The 17,053-nt window shown below is 49.7% G+C and overlaps 31 non-coding genes across 31 annotated transcripts; 17 read left to right on the forward strand and 14 right to left on the reverse strand.

Moving 5' to 3' along the window:
• Positions 1-1,710: 1,710 nt before the first annotated feature.
• On the forward strand, positions 1,711-1,782 carry trnae-cuc (transfer RNA glutamic acid (anticodon CUC)). Its single transcript has one exon. It is a non-coding gene; the product is annotated as a tRNA-Glu (tRNA).
• A 248-nt stretch (positions 1,783-2,030) lies between these two features.
• On the reverse strand, positions 2,031-2,103 carry trnar-acg (transfer RNA arginine (anticodon ACG)). The gene has a single exon. It is a non-coding gene; the product is annotated as a tRNA-Arg (tRNA).
• An 857-nt stretch (positions 2,104-2,960) lies between these two features.
• trnam-cau (transfer RNA methionine (anticodon CAU)) lies at positions 2,961-3,034 on the forward strand. Its single transcript has one exon. It is a non-coding gene; the product is annotated as a tRNA-Met (tRNA).
• A 92-nt stretch (positions 3,035-3,126) lies between these two features.
• Positions 3,127-3,198, forward strand: trnae-cuc (transfer RNA glutamic acid (anticodon CUC)). Its single transcript has one exon. It is a non-coding gene; the product is annotated as a tRNA-Glu (tRNA).
• A 248-nt stretch (positions 3,199-3,446) lies between these two features.
• On the reverse strand, positions 3,447-3,519 carry trnar-acg (transfer RNA arginine (anticodon ACG)). The gene has a single exon. It is a non-coding gene; the product is annotated as a tRNA-Arg (tRNA).
• Positions 3,520-4,376: 857 nt separating this feature from the next.
• Positions 4,377-4,450, forward strand: trnam-cau (transfer RNA methionine (anticodon CAU)). Its single transcript has one exon. It is a non-coding gene; the product is annotated as a tRNA-Met (tRNA).
• Positions 4,451-4,542: 92 nt separating this feature from the next.
• Positions 4,543-4,614, forward strand: trnae-cuc (transfer RNA glutamic acid (anticodon CUC)). The gene has a single exon. It is a non-coding gene; the product is annotated as a tRNA-Glu (tRNA).
• Positions 4,615-4,862: 248 nt separating this feature from the next.
• On the reverse strand, positions 4,863-4,935 carry trnar-acg (transfer RNA arginine (anticodon ACG)). Its single transcript has one exon. It is a non-coding gene; the product is annotated as a tRNA-Arg (tRNA).
• Positions 4,936-5,792: 857 nt separating this feature from the next.
• Positions 5,793-5,866, forward strand: trnam-cau (transfer RNA methionine (anticodon CAU)). The gene has a single exon. It is a non-coding gene; the product is annotated as a tRNA-Met (tRNA).
• A 92-nt stretch (positions 5,867-5,958) lies between these two features.
• trnae-cuc (transfer RNA glutamic acid (anticodon CUC)) lies at positions 5,959-6,030 on the forward strand. Its single transcript has one exon. It is a non-coding gene; the product is annotated as a tRNA-Glu (tRNA).
• Positions 6,031-6,276: 246 nt separating this feature from the next.
• On the reverse strand, positions 6,277-6,349 carry trnar-acg (transfer RNA arginine (anticodon ACG)). Its single transcript has one exon. It is a non-coding gene; the product is annotated as a tRNA-Arg (tRNA).
• A 128-nt stretch (positions 6,350-6,477) lies between these two features.
• trnal-cag (transfer RNA leucine (anticodon CAG)) lies at positions 6,478-6,560 on the reverse strand. Its single transcript has one exon. It is a non-coding gene; the product is annotated as a tRNA-Leu (tRNA).
• A 1,111-nt stretch (positions 6,561-7,671) lies between these two features.
• Positions 7,672-7,745, forward strand: trnam-cau (transfer RNA methionine (anticodon CAU)). Its single transcript has one exon. It is a non-coding gene; the product is annotated as a tRNA-Met (tRNA).
• A 92-nt stretch (positions 7,746-7,837) lies between these two features.
• Positions 7,838-7,909, forward strand: trnae-cuc (transfer RNA glutamic acid (anticodon CUC)). Its single transcript has one exon. It is a non-coding gene; the product is annotated as a tRNA-Glu (tRNA).
• Positions 7,910-8,155: 246 nt separating this feature from the next.
• trnar-acg (transfer RNA arginine (anticodon ACG)) lies at positions 8,156-8,228 on the reverse strand. The gene has a single exon. It is a non-coding gene; the product is annotated as a tRNA-Arg (tRNA).
• Positions 8,229-8,356: 128 nt separating this feature from the next.
• Positions 8,357-8,439, reverse strand: trnal-cag (transfer RNA leucine (anticodon CAG)). The gene has a single exon. It is a non-coding gene; the product is annotated as a tRNA-Leu (tRNA).
• Positions 8,440-9,550: 1,111 nt separating this feature from the next.
• On the forward strand, positions 9,551-9,624 carry trnam-cau (transfer RNA methionine (anticodon CAU)). Its single transcript has one exon. It is a non-coding gene; the product is annotated as a tRNA-Met (tRNA).
• A 412-nt stretch (positions 9,625-10,036) lies between these two features.
• Positions 10,037-10,109, reverse strand: trnar-acg (transfer RNA arginine (anticodon ACG)). The gene has a single exon. It is a non-coding gene; the product is annotated as a tRNA-Arg (tRNA).
• An 857-nt stretch (positions 10,110-10,966) lies between these two features.
• trnam-cau (transfer RNA methionine (anticodon CAU)) lies at positions 10,967-11,040 on the forward strand. The gene has a single exon. It is a non-coding gene; the product is annotated as a tRNA-Met (tRNA).
• Positions 11,041-11,132: 92 nt separating this feature from the next.
• Positions 11,133-11,204, forward strand: trnae-cuc (transfer RNA glutamic acid (anticodon CUC)). Its single transcript has one exon. It is a non-coding gene; the product is annotated as a tRNA-Glu (tRNA).
• A 246-nt stretch (positions 11,205-11,450) lies between these two features.
• On the reverse strand, positions 11,451-11,523 carry trnar-acg (transfer RNA arginine (anticodon ACG)). Its single transcript has one exon. It is a non-coding gene; the product is annotated as a tRNA-Arg (tRNA).
• A 128-nt stretch (positions 11,524-11,651) lies between these two features.
• Positions 11,652-11,734, reverse strand: trnal-cag (transfer RNA leucine (anticodon CAG)). The gene has a single exon. It is a non-coding gene; the product is annotated as a tRNA-Leu (tRNA).
• Positions 11,735-12,844: 1,110 nt separating this feature from the next.
• trnam-cau (transfer RNA methionine (anticodon CAU)) lies at positions 12,845-12,919 on the forward strand. The gene has a single exon. It is a non-coding gene; the product is annotated as a tRNA-Met (tRNA).
• Positions 12,920-13,010: 91 nt separating this feature from the next.
• On the forward strand, positions 13,011-13,082 carry trnae-cuc (transfer RNA glutamic acid (anticodon CUC)). Its single transcript has one exon. It is a non-coding gene; the product is annotated as a tRNA-Glu (tRNA).
• Positions 13,083-13,328: 246 nt separating this feature from the next.
• On the reverse strand, positions 13,329-13,401 carry trnac-aca (transfer RNA cysteine (anticodon ACA)). Its single transcript has one exon. It is a non-coding gene; the product is annotated as a tRNA-Cys (tRNA).
• A 203-nt stretch (positions 13,402-13,604) lies between these two features.
• trnal-cag (transfer RNA leucine (anticodon CAG)) lies at positions 13,605-13,687 on the reverse strand. The gene has a single exon. It is a non-coding gene; the product is annotated as a tRNA-Leu (tRNA).
• Positions 13,688-14,783: 1,096 nt separating this feature from the next.
• Positions 14,784-14,857, forward strand: trnam-cau (transfer RNA methionine (anticodon CAU)). The gene has a single exon. It is a non-coding gene; the product is annotated as a tRNA-Met (tRNA).
• Positions 14,858-14,949: 92 nt separating this feature from the next.
• trnae-cuc (transfer RNA glutamic acid (anticodon CUC)) lies at positions 14,950-15,021 on the forward strand. Its single transcript has one exon. It is a non-coding gene; the product is annotated as a tRNA-Glu (tRNA).
• A 248-nt stretch (positions 15,022-15,269) lies between these two features.
• trnar-acg (transfer RNA arginine (anticodon ACG)) lies at positions 15,270-15,342 on the reverse strand. Its single transcript has one exon. It is a non-coding gene; the product is annotated as a tRNA-Arg (tRNA).
• Positions 15,343-16,199: 857 nt separating this feature from the next.
• trnat-cgu (transfer RNA threonine (anticodon CGU)) lies at positions 16,200-16,273 on the forward strand. The gene has a single exon. It is a non-coding gene; the product is annotated as a tRNA-Thr (tRNA).
• Positions 16,274-16,685: 412 nt separating this feature from the next.
• trnar-acg (transfer RNA arginine (anticodon ACG)) lies at positions 16,686-16,758 on the reverse strand. The gene has a single exon. It is a non-coding gene; the product is annotated as a tRNA-Arg (tRNA).
• Positions 16,759-17,053: the final 295 nt, after the last annotated feature.

The following is a 17,053-nucleotide window of genomic DNA, read 5'->3' on the forward strand; positions in this document are numbered from 1 at the left end:
TCATTCCAACAGGACTTGCAGCATATCACTTGGTGCTCTCTGCAAGTTTGTCTGGAGGGACAGCAACTCATGCACGAGGGAGGTGAAAAGCTGTTTAGGAGAAGGCTTTCCTAGAAGACCTGGGAAAATCTCTGCAGCAATATTGAGGAGAGAGCATCACCCTCGCACTCCACTTGCTACTGCACTGGTGAGAGAGATTCAGTCTCCTGCAGCTGTCTCTCCAGACACAAATCCACAGGCACCAGCAGCTCAGGAGTGAAGAGGGGAACATGCAATTGGTGCAAAGAACAAACATGTCAGCCCTTGCATCTGTTGTGGTGGACAAACTTGCAGAGAGCACCAAGTGATATGCTGCAAGTCCTGCTGGAAATACTGAACACACCCCCTGCACACATACACACTAAAAGTTAGTTTGATTGTTTAGTTCTCCATCCATCCTCTACTCTTGCTTCATTGTTCAATTTATTTGAAGTTGTTTTTGTGTTCATAATAAATGATGTTCATAAATCCGATGCAGAGAAGATTTTTACAGAAAATTTCCCTAACCCCAACCATCACAAAAACCCTTCTCCTAACTTCACATTTTCAGGAAACATCATTTTGTTTGATTTATAAACTTGTTTCCTCATGGGGACCTCAAAATGTCCCCACAAGGTCACAAAGACACTGGTATTCATATCTTGGTGGGGACAATTGGTCCCCACAACGTGATAATTACCAGGTACACACACACACACACACACACACACACACACACACGCGCGCACATTCACACACACAATAATATGCTTTTATTATGGAGTTATACTCCATATAACTCAATGTACAAGTCAGAAATTAAGCTTTGTTTTTGCACAGGGCTACTAAAGGGTTAATAGTGCCACATGGTGATCAACAGTAAAAATTACAAATTTGACCTCTTAGCAAAAGGAAAAAAATCCAACATTCAAAAATGCATGATAAAAAGGTGTCATAGCTCTGCAATCAAAAAATGTGGTTATAATGGAAGTCAATGGGGCAAAAACAGCCACTAACAATAAATGAGGGAGAAAAAAATTAAAACTGATGCTACACAAAAACTAAAAATGTTTCAAAGCCAATGTTTTTACCAATCTTATACATGTTCAAGACTCTGAAAAAGGTAAACAAAAATCCAGTTTACAATCACTTTTTATATTGAAAATCGGTCATTTTGTGTGTGTTTTTTCCCCAAATCAGTGACACACCTTATAAACTTGGCAATTAAAGGGTTAAAATCATGGAATTTTTGTAAAGATTTGGTAGTTTTGATCAGTACTGAGGTTGATTAACAGATTTATGAAAAAAAATTTGGAAAAAATATTCATCTGATAAATTTTTACAGCCGTTGAATTTAGTGGATGTTTTCATCCACTAACAACACGAAAGGGTAGTAAATTTGCCCACGGTATATCGTTGAGTTTTTAAAAAATTTCAAAGCATTTTCTTAAAATATATGTAAATATAAGATTTGTCACCAAAAATCATTCAATTTGCTAAAACAGAGAGAAAGTTACGGCCAAATTAAGAGTAAAAAAAACTCTGTAGTGGATGAAAACATCCCCAACAACACATGAGGGTTAAAATGGTAAACTCATATTCATCATATTCATGTAGATTGGGATTAAAATAAAACTTCTTCACCATCCGCACAGTGTGCCGGGCATCCACGGTCTGAGAGTCAGCGTGCCCTCCCTGGTGGTCTAGTGGCTAGGATTCGGCGCTCTCACCGCCGCGGCCCGGGTTCGATTCCCGGTCAGGGAATGCTCTTTTGACGTGCGCTTGCCTTTTTCACTTGCCGGGTTATGCGCAAAGCTGGCTTCGAAGGCAAGGTTCGCAGCACCTCCAAGAGGCAAAGCTCCACTGCCTCCGGGCTAATTTGTCTGCCTGCAGTCCTGCGCTCCGCCATCTGAGCAATCAGAGCCTGGCGTGCGTCCTCTGCTCTACTGAGGCATGTTGACGCAGGACAGCAGGCACACCCAACGTGTGGGAGGAAGGAGTAAAAGCACCATCGAGCCAGCCAGGAGTCGAACCTAGAATCTTCTGATCCGTAGTCAGACGCGTTATCCATTGCGCCACTGGCCCAACGCCAACGATCCGTTCCCCCTTTCTCATACTGTATTAGAACTGGGTCACAAAAAGGAATAGCCATTCCCGTTCTACATGAACCCGCAATGAAAATACTTGCTCAAATGCGGATGGATGCCATCATTGCAATATAACGAAAAAGCGCCATCTCTGTACGTTTCACTGCCGCTTTATGGTTCACAGTTGCCTTCTACTGTAGACAACTCTTAACCATACGGCGGTGACATCCTTAAAAGAACCGGTGGTATTGTGTCTCGAGCACACAAGGCAAACAAGGGATTCTTCAAGAGGTGAGTGCGAAGTACAGTTTACTGCCACAGGCAATGGCAGCAGAGCTTGTTCTTTAACAGATTCTAATACGTGGAACACGTCACCAGCTTACATTGGACAGTCTTTCAACTGTAGCACAATTAAAGTTTTCCCTTTGATAATGTGGCTAAAGACGAGCCAAACACGTGATCACTGAGTAACTGGGACTTTGCATTGTGGATATGTAACGTTATTCCATTAATCTGTCAGCTGTGTCAAATGTGTCTAATGTAAGTGTTTATTTATCATGGGTTTTATCTAGACTGAGAGCACGTGCGCCAAGATCGTCCAGCAACGGCAGGCGTGCCATTCTCGACACCATTTAAAAGACGATAGGAACCCTGGGCATGACATAGCCCCTCTGTGTCTCATTGAAGTTATTTCTGTATTTGTAACCAATTAAGAATGAGAAGGTCCTCAGTGTGGGTAGCCAGAGTGCAAGAAGCCGAGTCGTGCTCTTCTCGCAGGAGTTTCCTCGCTGGTGGCGCACAAAATGCCACGCAACCAGACGCAAGGGGCCACCCAGGCACCATCGGTCTGGGCGTGCCTCGTTGGCGCAGTTAGGCAGCGCGTCAGTCTCATAATCTGAAGGTCGTGAGTTCGAGCCTCACACGGGGCAGGGTGACTTTTTGTCGCCTACTTTGAGACTTAAGACCCATTTCCCATCCGCACAGTGTGCCGGGCATCCACGGTCTGAGAGTCAGCGTGCCCTCCCTGGTGGTCTAGTGGCTAGGATTCGGCGCTCTCACCGCCGCGGCCCGGGTTCGATTCCCGGTCAGGGAATGCTCTTTTGACGTGCGCTTGCCTTTTTCACTTGCCGGGTTATGCGCAAAGCTGGCTTCGAAGACAAGGTTCGCAGCACCTCCAAGAGGCAAAGCTCCACTGCCTCCGGGCTAATTTGTCTGCCTGCAGTCCTGCGCTCCGCCATCTGAGCAATCAGAGCCTGGCGTGCGTCCTCTGCTCTACTGAGGCATGTTGACGCAGGACAGCAGGCACACCCAACGTGTGGGAGGAAGGAGTAAAAGCACCATCGAGCCAGCCAGGAGTCGAACCTAGAATCTTCTGATCCGTAGTCAGACGCGTTATCCATTGCGCCACTGGCCCAACGCCAACGATCCGTTCCCCCTTTCTCATACTGTATTAGAACTGGGTCACAAAAAGGAATAGCCATTCCCGTTCTACATGAACCCGCAATGAAAATACTTGCTCAAATGCGGATGGATGCCATCATTGCAATATAACGAAAAAGCGCCATCTCTGTACGTTTCACTGCCGCTTTATGGTTCACAGTTGCCTTCTAATGTAGACAACTCTTAACCATACGGCGGTGACATCCTTAAAAGAACCGGTGGTATTGTGTCTCGAGCACACAAGGCAAACAAGGGATTCTTCAAGAGGTGAGTGCGAAGTACAGTTTACTGCCACAGGCAATGGCAGCAGAGCTTGTTCTTTAACAGATTCTAATACGTGGAACACGTCACCAGCTTACATTGGACAGTCTTTCAACTGTAGCACAATTAAAGTTTTCCCTTTGATAATGTGGCTAAAGACGAGCCAAACACGTGATCACTGAGTAACTGGGACTTTGCATTGTGGATATGTAACGTTATTCCATTAATCTGTCAGCTGTGTCAAATGTGTCTAATGTAAGTGTTTATTTATCATGGGTTTTATCTAGACTGAGAGCACGTGCGCCAAGATCGTCCAGCAACGGCAGGCGTGCCATTCTCGACACCATTTAAAAGACGATAGGAACCCTGGGCATGACATAGCCCCTCTGTGTCTCATTGAAGTTATTTCTGTATTTGTAACCAATTAAGAATGAGAAGGTCCTCAGTGTGGGTAGCCAGAGTGCAACAAGCCCAGTCGTGCTCTCCTCGCAGGAGTTTCCTCGCTGGTGGCGCACAAAATGCCACGCAACCAGACTCAAGGGGCCACCCAGGCACCATCGGTCTGGGCGTGCCTCGTTGGCGCAGTTAGGCAGCGCGTCAGTCTCATAATCTGAAGGTCGTGAGTTCGAGCCTCACACGGGGCAGGGTGACTTTTTGTCGCCTACTTTGAGACTTAAGACCCATTTCCCATCCGCACAGTGTGCCGGGCATCCACGGTCTGAGAGTCAGCGTGCCCTCCCTGGTGGTCTAGTGGCTAGGATTCGGCGCTCTCACCGCCGCGGCCCGGGTTCGATTCCCGGTCAGGGAATGCTCTTTTGACGTGCGCTTGCCTTTTTCACTTGCCGGGTTATGCCCAAAGCTGGCTTCGAAGGCAAGGTTCGCAGCACCTCCAAGAGGCAAAGCTCCACTGCCTCCGGGCTAATTTGTCTGCCTGCAGTCCTGCGCTCCGCCATCTGAGCAATCAGAGCCTGGCGTGCGTCCTCTGCTCTACTGAGGCATGTTGACGCAGGACAGCAGGCACACCCAACGTGTGGGAGGAAGGAGTAAAAGCACCATCGAGCCAGCCAGGAGTCGAACCTAGAATCTTCTGATCCGTAGTCAGACGCGTTATCCATTGCGCCACTGGCCCAACGCCAACGATCTGTTCCCCCTTTCTCATACTGTATTAGAACTGGGTCACAAAAAGGAATAGCCATTCCCGTTCTACATGAACCCGCAATGAAAATACTTGCTCAAATGCGGATGGATGCCATCATTGCAATATAACGAAAAAGCGCCATCTCTGTACGTTTCACTGCCGCTTTATGGTTCACAGTTGCCTTCTAATGTAGACAACTCTTAACCATACGGCGGTGACATCCTTAAAAGAACCGGTGGTATTGTGTCTCGAGCACACAAGGCAAACAAGGGATTCTTCAAGAGGTGAGTGCGAAGTACAGTTTACTGCCACAGGCAATGGCAGCAGAGCTTGTTCTTTAACAGATTCTAATACGTGGAACACGTCACCAGCTTACATTGGACAGTCTTTCAACTGTAGCACAATTAAAGTTTTCCCTTTGATAATGTGGCTAAAGACGAGCCAAACACGTGATCACTGAGTAACTGGGACTTTGCATTGTGGATATGTAACGTTATTCCATTAATCTCTCAGCTGTGTCAAATGTGTCTAATGTAAGTGTTTATTTATCATGGGTTTTATCTAGACTGAGAGCACTTGCGCCAAGATCGTCCAGCAACGGCAGGCGTGCCATTCTCGACACCATTTAAAAGACGATAGGAACCCTGGGCATGACATAGCCCCTCTGTGTCTCATTGAAGTTATTTCTGTATTTGTAACCAATTAAGAATGAGAAGGTCCTCAGTGTGGGTAGCCAGAGTGCAACAAGCCCAGTCGTGCTCTCCTCGCAGGAGTTTCCTCGCTGGTGGCGCACAAAATGCCACGCAACCAGACTCAAGGGGCCACCCAGGCACCATCGGTCTGGGCGTGCCTCGTTGGCGCAGTTAGGCAGCGCGTCAGTCTCATAATCTGAAGGTCGTGAGTTCGAGCCTCACACGGGGCAGGGTGACTTTTTGTCGCCTACTTTGAGACTTAAGACCCATTTCCCATCCGCACAGTGTGCCGGGCATCCACGGTCTGAGAGTCAGCGTGCCCTCCCTGGTGGTCTAGTGGCTAGGATTCGGCGCTCTCACCGCCGCGGCCCGGGTTCGATTCCCGGTCAGGGAATGCTCTTTTGACGTGCGCTTGCCTTTTTCACTTGCTGGGTTATGCCCAAAGCTGGCTTCGAAGGCAAGGTTCGCAGCACCTCCAAGAGGCAAAGCTCCACTGCCTCCGGGCTAATTTGTCTGCCTGCAGTCCTGCGCTCCGCCATCTGAGCAATCAGAGCCTGGCGTGCGTCCTCTGCTCTACTGAGGCATGTTGACGCAGGACAGCAGACACCCAACGTGTGGGAGGAAGGAGTAAAAGCACCATCGAGCCAGCCAGGAGTCGAACCTAGAATCTTCTGATCCGTAGTCAGACGCGTTATCCATTGCGCCACTGGCCCAACGCCAGGGCCTTGGGCAGTCATGCTTGCAGAAGACAGCTGGATTCTGGAGGCCGGCATGCACAGCTGCCAGACCTCATCTCTACCAAAATGGGAAACCGGGTGGGGCTCCAACAAGGGCAATAGAATGTCAGAAGTGGGATTCGAACCCACGCCTCCAGAGGAGACTGCGACCTGAACGCAGCGCCTTAGACCGCTCGGCCATCCTGACAACCGCAGCGGTCACGAGCAAGTCGTTTTTGATCCTCGGGGAATGTGTCGGTATAACTTTTGGAACGACTCACGGTTTTATTTCCTTCATGTAGCTCATCTTTAATTCTTATTTATTTCTTCACAACCGCCTTGAAATGGTGATGAATGTGGATTTCTCGAAATGAGGAACAATGTGCCCGAAGCCTTTCATTTGCCAAAAGCACACAGCCCGTCTCCATTTGCCCTGTAACGGATGCCTGTCAAAGTGGTTTTGCATACAACGATCCGTTCCCCCTTTCTCATACTGTATTAGAACTGGGTCACAAAAAGGAATAGCCATTCCCGTTCTACATGAACCCGCAATGAAAATACTTGCTCAAATGCGGATGGATGCCATCATTGCAATATAACGAAAAAGCGCCATCTCTGTACGTTTCACTGCCGCTTTATGGTTCACAGTTGCCTTCTAATGTAGACAACTCTTAACCATACGGCGGTGACATCCTTAAAAGAACCGGTGGTATTGTGTCTCGAGCACACAAGGCAAACAAGGGATTCTTCAAGAGGTGAGTGCGAAGTACAGTTTACTGCCACAGGCAATGGCAGCAGAGCTTGTTCTTTAACAGATTCTAATACGTGGAACACGTCACCAGCTTACATTGGACAGTCTTTCAACTGTAGCACAATTAAAGTTTTCCCTTTGATAATGTGGCTAAAGACGAGCCAAACACGTGATCACTGAGTAACTGGGACTTTGCATTGTGGATATGTAACGTTATTCCATTAATCTGTCAGCTGTGTCAAATGTGTCTAATGTAAGTGTTTATTTATCATGGGTTTTATCTAGACTGAGAGCACGTGCGCCAAGATCGTCCAGCAACGGCAGGCGTGCCATTCTCGACACCATTTAAAAGACGATAGGAACCCTGGGCATGACATAGCCCCTCTGTGTCTCATTGAAGTTATTTCTGTATTTGTAACCAATTAAGAATGAGAAGGTCCTCAGTGTGGGTAGCCAGAGTGCAAGAAGCCCAGTCGTGCTCTCCTCGCAGGAGTTTCCTCGCTGGTGGCGCACAAAATGCCACGCAACCAGACGCAAGGGGCCACCCAGGCACCATCGGTCTGGGCGTGCCTCGTTGGCGCAGTTAGGCAGCGCGTCAGTCTCATAATCTGAAGGTCGTGAGTTCGAACCTCACACGGGGCAGGGTGACTTTTTGTCGCCTACTTTGAGACTTAAGACCCATTTCCCATCCGCACAGTGTGCCGGGCATCCACGGTCTGAGAGTCAGCGTGCCCTCCCTGGTGGTCTAGTGGCTAGGATTCGGCGCTCTCACCGCCGCGGCCCGGGTTCGATTCCCGGTCAGGGAATGCTCTTTTGACGTGCGCTTGCCTTTTTCACTTGCCGGGTTATGCGCAAAGCTGGCTTCGAAGGCAAGGTTCGCAGCACCTCCAAGAGGCAAAGCTCCACTGCCTCCGGGCTAATTTGTCTGCCTGCAGTCCTGCGCTCCGCCATCTGAGCAATCAGAGCCTGGCGTGCGTCCTCTGCTCTACTGAGGCATGTTGACGCAGGACAGCAGACACCCAACATGTGGGAGGAAGGAGTAAAAGCACCATCGAGCCAGCCAGGAGTCGAACCTAGAATCTTCTGATCCGTAGTCAGACGCGTTATCCATTGCGCCACTGGCCCAACGCCAGGGCCTTGGGCAGTCATGCTTGCAGAAGACAGCTGGATTCTGGAGGCCGGCATGCACAGCTGCCAGACCTCATCTCTACCAAAATGGGAAACCGGGTGGGGCTCCAACAAGGCCAATAGAATGTCAGAAGTGGGATTCAAACCCACGCCTCCAGAGGAGACTGCGACCTGAACGCAGCGCCTTAGACCGCTCGGCCATCCTGACGACCGCAACGGTCACGAGCGAGTCGTTTTTGCTCCTCGGCGAATGTGTCGGTATAACTTTTGGAACGACTCACGGTTTTATTTCCTTCATGTAGCTCATCTTTAATTCTTATTTATTTCTTCACAACCGCCTTGAAATGGTGATGAATGTGGATTTCTCAAAATGAGGAACAATGTGCCCGAAGCCTTTCATTTGCCAAAAGCACACAGCCCGTCTCCATTTGCCCTGTAACGGATGCCTGTCAAAGTGGTTTTGCATACAACGATCCGTTCCCCCTTTCTCATACTGTATTAGAACTGGGTCACAAAAAGGAATAGCCATTCCCGTTCTACATGAACCCGCAATGAAAATACTTGCTCAAATGCGGATGGATGCCATCATTGCAATATAACGAAAAAGCGCCATCTCTGTACGTTTCACTGCCGCTTTATGGTTCACAGTTGCCTTCTAATGTAGACAACTCTTAACCATACGGCGGTGACATCCTTAAAAGAACCGGTGGTATTGTGTCTCGAGCACACAAGGCAAACAAGGGATTCTTCAAGAGGTGAGTGCGAAGTACAGTTTACTGCCACAGGCAATGGCAGCAGAGCTTGTTCTTTAACAGATTCTAATACGTGGAACACGTCACCAGCTTACATTGGACAGTCTTTCAACTGTAGCACAATTAAAGTTTTCCCTTTGATAATGTGGCTAAAGACGAGCCAAACACGTGATCACTGAGTAACTGGGACTTTGCATTGTGGATATGTAACGTTATTCCATTAATCTGTCAGCTGTGTCAAATGTGTCTAATGTAAGTGTTTATTTATCATGGGTTTTATCTAGACTGAGAGCACGTGCGCCAAGATCGTCCAGCAACAGCAGGCGTGCCATTCTCGACACCATTTAAAAGACGATAGGAACCCTGGGCATGACATAGCCCCTCTGTGTCTCATTGAAGTTATTTCTGTATTTGTAACCAATTAAGAATGAGAAGGTCCTCAGTGTGGGTAGCCAGAGTGCAAGAAGCCGAGTCGTGCTCTCCTCGCAGGAGTTTCCTCGCTGGTGGCGCACAAAATGCCACGCAACCAGACACAAGGGGCCACCCAGGCACCATCAGTCTGGGCGTGCCTCGTTGGCGCAGTTAGGCAGCGCGTCAGTCTCATAATCTGAAGGTCGTGAGTTCGAGCCTCACACGGGGCAGGGTGACTTTTTGTCGCCTACTTTGAGACTTAAGACCCATTTCCCATCCGCACAGTGTGCCGGGCATCCACGGTCTGAGAGTCAGCGTGCCCTCCCTGGTGTTCTAGTGGCTAGGATTCGGCGCTCTCACCGCCGCGGCCCGGGTTCGATTCCCGGTCAGGGAATGCTCTTTTGACGTGCGCTTGCCTTTTTCACTTGCCGGGTTATGCGCAAAGCTGGCTTCGAAGGCAAGGTTCGCAGCACCTCCAAGAGGCAAAGCTCCACTGCCTCCGGGCTAATTTGTCTGCCTGCAGTCCTGCGCTCCGCCATCTGAGCAATCAGAGCCTGGCGTGCGTCCTCTGCTCTACTGAGGCATGTTGACGCAGGACAGCAGGCACACCCAACGTGTGGGAGGAAGGAGTAAAAGCACCATCGAGCCAGCCAGGAGTCGAACCTAGAATCTTCTGATCCGTAGTCAGACGCGTTATCCATTGCGCCACTGGCCCAACGCCAACGATCCGTTCCCCCTTTCTCATACTGTATTAGAACTGGGTCACAAAAAGGAATAGCCATTCTCGTTCTACATGAACCCGCAATGAAAATACTTGCTCAAATGCGGATGGATGCCATCATTGCAATATAACGAAAAAGCGCCATCTCTGTACGTTTCACTGCCGCTTTATGGTTCACAGTTGCCTTCTAATGTAGACAACTCTTAACCATACGGCGGTGACATCCTTAAAAGAACCGGTGGTATTGTGTCTCGAGCACACAAGGCAAACAAGGGATTCTTCAAGAGGTGAGTGCGAAGTACAGTTTACTGCCACAGGCAATGGCAGCAGAGCTTGTTCTTTAACAGATTCTAATACGTGGAACACGTCACCAGCTTACATTGGACAGTCTTTCAACTGTAGCACAATTAAAGTTTTCCCTTTGATAATGTGGCTAAAGACGAGCCAAACACGTGATCACTGAGTAACTGGGACTTTGCATTGTGGATATGTAACGTTATTCCATTAATCTGTCAGCTGTGTCAAATGTGTCTAATGTAAGTGTTTATTTATCATGGGTTTTATCTAGACTGAGAGCACGTGCGCCAAGATCGTCCAGCAACGGCAGGCGTGCCATTCTCGACACCATTTAAAAGACGATAGGAACCCTGGGCATGACATAGCCCCTCTGTGTCTCATTGAAGTTATTTCTGTATTTGTAACCAATTAAGAATGAGAAGGTCCTCAGTGTGGGTAGCCAGAGTGCAAGAAGCCCAGTCGTGCTCTCCTCGCAGGAGTTTCCTCGCTGGTGGCGCACAAAATGCCACGCAACCAGACGCAAGGGGCCACCCAGGCACCATCGGTCTGGGCGTGCCTCGTTGGCGCAGTTAGGCAGCGCGTCAGTCTCATAATCTGAAGGTCGTGAGTTCGAGCCTCACACGGGGCAGGGTGACTTTTTGTCGCCTACTTTGAGACTTAAGACCCATTTCCCATCCGCACAGTGTGCCGGGCATCCACGGTCTGAGAGTCAGCGTGCCCTCCCTGGTGGTCTAGTGGCTAGGATTCGGCGCTCTCACCGCCGCGGCCCGGGTTCGATTCCCGGTCAGGGAATTCTCTTTTGACGTGCGCTTGCCTTTTTCACTTGCCGGGTTATGCGCAAAGCTGGCTTCGAAGGCAAGGTTCGCAGTACCTCCAAGAGGCAAAGCTCCACTGCCTCCGGGCTAATTTGTCTGCCTGCAGTCCTGCGCTCCGCCATCTGAGCAATCAGAGCCTGGCGTGCGTCCTCTGCTCTACTGAGGCATGTTGACGCAGGACAGCAGACACCCAACGTGTGGGAGGAAGGAGTAAAAGCACCATCGAGCCAGCCAGGAGTCGAACCTAGAATCTTCTGATCCGTAGTCAGACGCGTTATCCATTGCGCCACTGGCCCAACGCCAGGGCCTTGGGCAGTCATGCTTGCAGAAGACAGCTGGATTCTGGAGGCCGGCATGCACAGCTGCCAGACCTCATCTCTACCAAAATGGGAAACCGGGTGGGGCTCCAACAAGGGCAATAGAATGTCAGAAGTGGGATTCGAACCCACGCCTCCAGAGGAGACTGCGACCTGAACGCAGCGCCTTAGACCGCTCGGCCATCCTGACGACCGCAGCGGTCACAAGCGAGTCGTTTTTGCTCCTCGGCGAATGTGTCGGTATAACTTTTAGAACGACTCACGGTTTTATTTCCTTCATGTAGCTCATCTTTAATTCTTATTTATTTCTTCACAACCGCCTTGAAATGGTGATGAATGTGGATTTCTCGAAATGAGGAACAATGTGCCCGAAGCCTTTCATTTGCCAAAAGCACACAGCCCGTCTCCATTTGCCCTGTAACGGATGCCTGTCAAAGTGGTTTTGCATACAACGATCCGTTCCCCCTTTCTCATACTGTATTAGAACTGGGTCACAAAAAGGAATAGCCATTCCCGTTCTACATGAACCCGCAATGAAAATACTTGCTCAAATGCGGATGGATGCCATCATTGCAATATAACGAAAAAGCGCCATCTCTGTACGTTTCACTGCCGCTTTATGGTTCACAGTTGCCTTCTAATGTAGACAACTCTTAACCATACGGCGGTGACATCCTTAAAAGAACCGGTGGTATTGTGTCTCGAGCACACAAGGCAAACAAGGGATTCTTCAAGAGGTGAGTGCGAAGTACAGTTTACTGCCACAGGCAATGGCAGCAGAGCTTGTTCTTTAACAGATTCTAATACGTGGAACACGTCACCAGCTTACATTGGACAGTCTTTCAACTGTAGCACAATTAAAGTTTTCCCTTTGATAATGTGGCTAAAGACGAGCCAAACACGTGATCACTGAGTAACTGGGACTTTGCATTGTGGATATGTAACGTTATTCCATTAATCTGTCAGCTGTGTCAAATGTGTCTAATGTAAGTGTTTATTTATCATGGGTTTTATCTAGACTGAGAGCACGTGCGCCAAGATCGTCCAGCAACGGCAGGCGTGCCATTCTCGACACCATTTAAAAGACGATAAAAACCCTGGGCATGACATAGCCCCTCTGTGTCTCATTGAAGTTATTTCTGTATTTGTAACCAATTAAGAATGAGAAGGTCCTCAGTGTGGGTAGCCAGAGTGCAAGAAGCCCAGTCGTGCTCTCCTCGCAGGAGTTTCCTCGCTGGTGGCGCACAAAATGCCACGCAACCAGACGCAAGGGGCCACCCAGGCACCATCGGTCTGGGCGTGCCTCGTTGGCGCAGTTAGGCAGCGCGTCGGTCTCATAATCTGAAGGTCGTGAGTTCGAGCCTCACACGGGCAGGGTGACTTTTTGTCGCCTACTTTGAGACTTAAGACCCATTTCCCATCCGCACAGTGTGCCGGGCATCCACGGTCTGAGAGTCAGCGTGCCCTCCCTGGTGGTCTAGTGGCTAGGATTCGGCGCTCTCACCGCCGCGGCCCGGGTTCGATTCCCGGTCAGGGAACGCTCTTTTGACGTGCGCTTGCCTTTTTCACCGGCCCGGTTATGCGCAAAGCTGGCTTCGAAGGCAAGGATCGCAGCACCTCCAAGAGGCAAAGCTCCACTGCGTCCGGGCTAATTTGCCTGCCTGCAGTCCTGCGCTCCGCCATCTGAGCAATCAGAGCCTGGCGTGCTTCCTCTGCTCTACTGAGGCATGTTGACGCAGGACAGCAGACACCCAACGTGTGGGAGGAAGGAGTAAAAGCACCATCGAGCCAGCCAGGAGTCGAACCTAGAATCTTCTGATCTGTAGTCAGACGCGTTATCCATTGCGCCACTGGCCCAACGCCAGGGCCTTGGGCAGTCATGCTTGCAGAAGACAGCTGGATTCTGGAGGCCGGCATGCACAGCTGCCAAACCTCATCTCTACCAAAATGGGAAACCGGGTGGTCCCCCGCGTGCCTGTCTCCTGCCTTCTTTGAAAAGTACACTCCCTCGAAAGAAACCACAATACACAGCACGGGGGGCTCCAACAAGGGCAACAGAATGTCAGAAGCGGGATTCGAACCCACGCCTCCAGAGGAGACTGCGACCTGAACGCAGCGCCTTAGACCGCTCGGCCATCCTGACGATTGCAGCTGTCACGAGCGAGTCGTTTTTGCTCCTCGGCGAATGTGTCGGTATAACTTTTGGAACGACTCACGGTTTTATTTCCTTCATGTAGCTCATCTTTAATTCTTATTTATTTCTTCACAACCGCCTTGAAATGGTGATGAATGTGGATTTCTCGAAATGAGGAACAATGTGCCCGAAGCCTTTCATTTGCCAAAAGCACACAGCCCGTCTCCATTTGCCCTGTAACGGATGCCTGTCAAAGTGGTTTTGCATACAACGATCCGTTCCCCCTTTCTCATACTGTATTAGAACTGGGTCACAAAAAGGAATAGCCATTCCCGTTCTACATGAACCCGCAATGAAAATACTTGCACAAATGCGGATGGATGCCATCATTGCCATCATCTCTGTACGTTTCACTGCCGCTTTATGGTTTACAGTTGCCTTCTAATGTAGACAACTCTTAACCATACGGCGGTGACATCCTTAAAAGAACCGGTGGTATTGTGTCTCGAGCACACAAGGCAAACAAGGGATTCTTCAAGAGGTGAGTGCGAAGTACAGTTTACTGCCACAGGCAATGGCAGCAGAGCTTGTTCTTTAACAGATTCTAATACGTGGAACACGTCACCAGCTTACATTGGACAGTCTTTCAACTGTAGCACATCTAAAGTTTTCCCTTTGATAATGTGGCTAAAGACGAGCCAAACACGTGATCACTGAGTAACTGGGACTTTGCATTGTGGATATGTAACGTTATTCCATTAATCTGTCAGCTGTGTCAAATGTGTCTAATGTAAGTGTTTATTTATCATGGGTTTTATCTAGACTGAGAGCACGTGCGCCAAGATCGTCCAGCAACAGCAGGCGTGCCATTCTCGACACCATTTAAAAGACGATAGGAACCCTGGGCATGACATAGCCCCTCTGTGTCTCATTGAAGTTATTTCTGTATTTGTAACCAATTAAGAATGAGAAGGTCCTCAGTGTGGGTAGCCAGAGTGCAAGAAGCCGAGTCGTGCTCTCCTCGCAGGAGTTTCCTCGCTGGTGGCGCACAAAATGCCACGCAACCAGACGCAAGGGGCCACCCAGGCACCATCAGTCTGGGCGTGCCTCGTTGGCGCAGTTAGGCAGCGCGTCAGTCTCATAATCTGAAGGTCGTGAGTTCGAGCCTCACACGGGGCAGGGTGACTTTTTGTCGCCTACTTTGAGACTTAAGACCCATTTCCCATCCGCACAGTGTGCCGGGCATCCACGGTCTGAGAGTCAGCGTGCCCTCCCTGGTGGTCTAGTGGCTAGGATTCGGCGCTCTCACCGCCGCGGCCCGGGTTCGATTCCCGGTCAGGGAATGCTCTTTTGACGTGCGCTTGCCTTTTTCACTTGCCGGGTTATGCACAAAGCTGGCTTCGAAGGCAAGGTTCGCAGCACCTCCAAGAGGCAAAGCTCCACTGCCTCCGGGCTAATTTGTCTGCCTGCAGTCCTGCGCTCCGCCATCTGAGCAATCAGAGCCTGGCGTGCGTCCTCTGCTCTACTGAGGCATGTTGACGCAGGACAGCAGGCACACCCAACGTGTGGGAGGAAGGAGTAAAAGCACCATCGAGCCAGCCAGGAGTCGAACCTAGAGTCTTCTGATCCGTAGTCAGACGCGTTATCCATTGCGCCACTGGCCCAACGCCAACGATCCGTTCCCCCTTTCTCATACTGTATTAGAACTGGGTCACAAAAAGGAATAGCCATTCCCGTTCTACATGAACCCGCAATGAAAATACTTGCTCAAATGCGGATGGATGCCATCATTGCAATATAACGAAAAAGCGCCATCTCTGTACGTTTCACTGCCGCTTTATGGTTCACAGTTGCCTTCTAATGTAGACAACTCTTAACCATACGGCGGTGACATCCTTAAAAGAACCGGTGGTATTGTGTCTCGAGCACACAAGGCAAACAAGGGATTCTTCAAGAGGTGAGTGCGAAGTACAGTTTACTGCCACAGGCAATGGCAGCAGAGCTTGTTCTTTAACAGATTCTAATACGTGGAACACGTCGCCAGCTTACATTGGACAGTCTTTTAACTGTAGCACAATTAAAGTTTTCCCTTTGATAATGTGGCTAAAGACGAGCCAAACACGTGATCACTGAGTAACTGGGACTTTGCATTGTGGATATGTAACGTTATTCCATTAATCTGTCAGCTGTGTCAAATGTGTCTAATGTAAGTGTTTATTTATCATGGGTTTTATCTAGACTGAGAGCACGTGCGCCAAGATCGTCCAGCAACAGCAGGCGTGCCATTCTCGACACCATTTAAAAGACGATAGGAACCCTGGGCATGACATAGCCCCTCTGTGTCTCATTGAAGTTATTTCTGTATTTGTAACCAATTAAGAATGAGAAGGTCCTCAGTGTGGGTAGCCAGAGTGCAAGAAGCCCAGTCGTGCTCTCCTCGCAGGAGTTTCCTCGCTGGTGGCGCACAAAATGCCACGCAACCAGACGCAAGGGGCCACCCAGGCACCATCAATCTGGGCGTGCCTCGTTGGCGCAGTTAGACAGCGCGTCAGTCTCGTAATCTGAAGGTCGTGAGTTCGAGCCTCACACGGGGCAGGGTGACTTTTTGTCGCCTACTTTGAGACTTAAGACCCATTTCCCATCCGCACAGTGTGCCGGGCATCCACGGTCTGAGAGTCAGCGTGCCCTCCCTGGTGGTCTAGTGGCTAGGATTCGGCGCTCTCACCGCCGCGGCCCGGGTTCGATTCTCGTTCAGGGAATGCTCTTTTGACGTGCGCTTGCCTTTTTCACTTGCCGGGTTATGCGCAAAGCTGGCTTCGAAGGCAAGGTTCGCAGCACCTCCAAGAGGCAAAGCTCCACTGCCTCCGGGCTAATTTGTCTGCCTGCAGTCCTGCGCTCCGCCATCTGAGCAATCAGAGCCTGGCGTGCGTCCTCTGCTCTACTGAGGCATGTTGACGCAGGACAGCAGGCACACCCAACGTGTGCGAGGAAGGAGTAAAAGCACCATCGAGCCAGCCAGGAGTCGAACCTAGAATCTTCTGATCCGTAGTCAGACGCGTTATCCATTGCGCCACTGGCCCAACGCCAACGATCCGTTCCCCCTTTCTCATACTGTATTAGAACTGGGTCACAAAAAGGAATAGCCATTCCCGTTCTACATGAACCCGCAATGAAAATACTTGCTCAAATGCGGATGGATGCCATCATTGCAATATAACGAAAAAGCGCCATCTCTGTACGTTTCACTGCCGCTTTATGGTTCACAGTTGCCTTCTAATGTAGACAACTCTTAACCATACGGCGGTGACATCCTTAAAAGAACCGGTGGTATTGTGTCTCGAGCACACAAGGCAAACAAGGGATTCTTCAAGAGGT

The sequence above is a fragment of the Paramisgurnus dabryanus genome, chromosome 13 (assembly GCF_030506205.2).
Source record: "Paramisgurnus dabryanus chromosome 13, PD_genome_1.1, whole genome shotgun sequence".
Classification (NCBI taxonomy): domain Eukaryota; kingdom Metazoa; phylum Chordata; class Actinopteri; order Cypriniformes; family Cobitidae; genus Paramisgurnus; species Paramisgurnus dabryanus.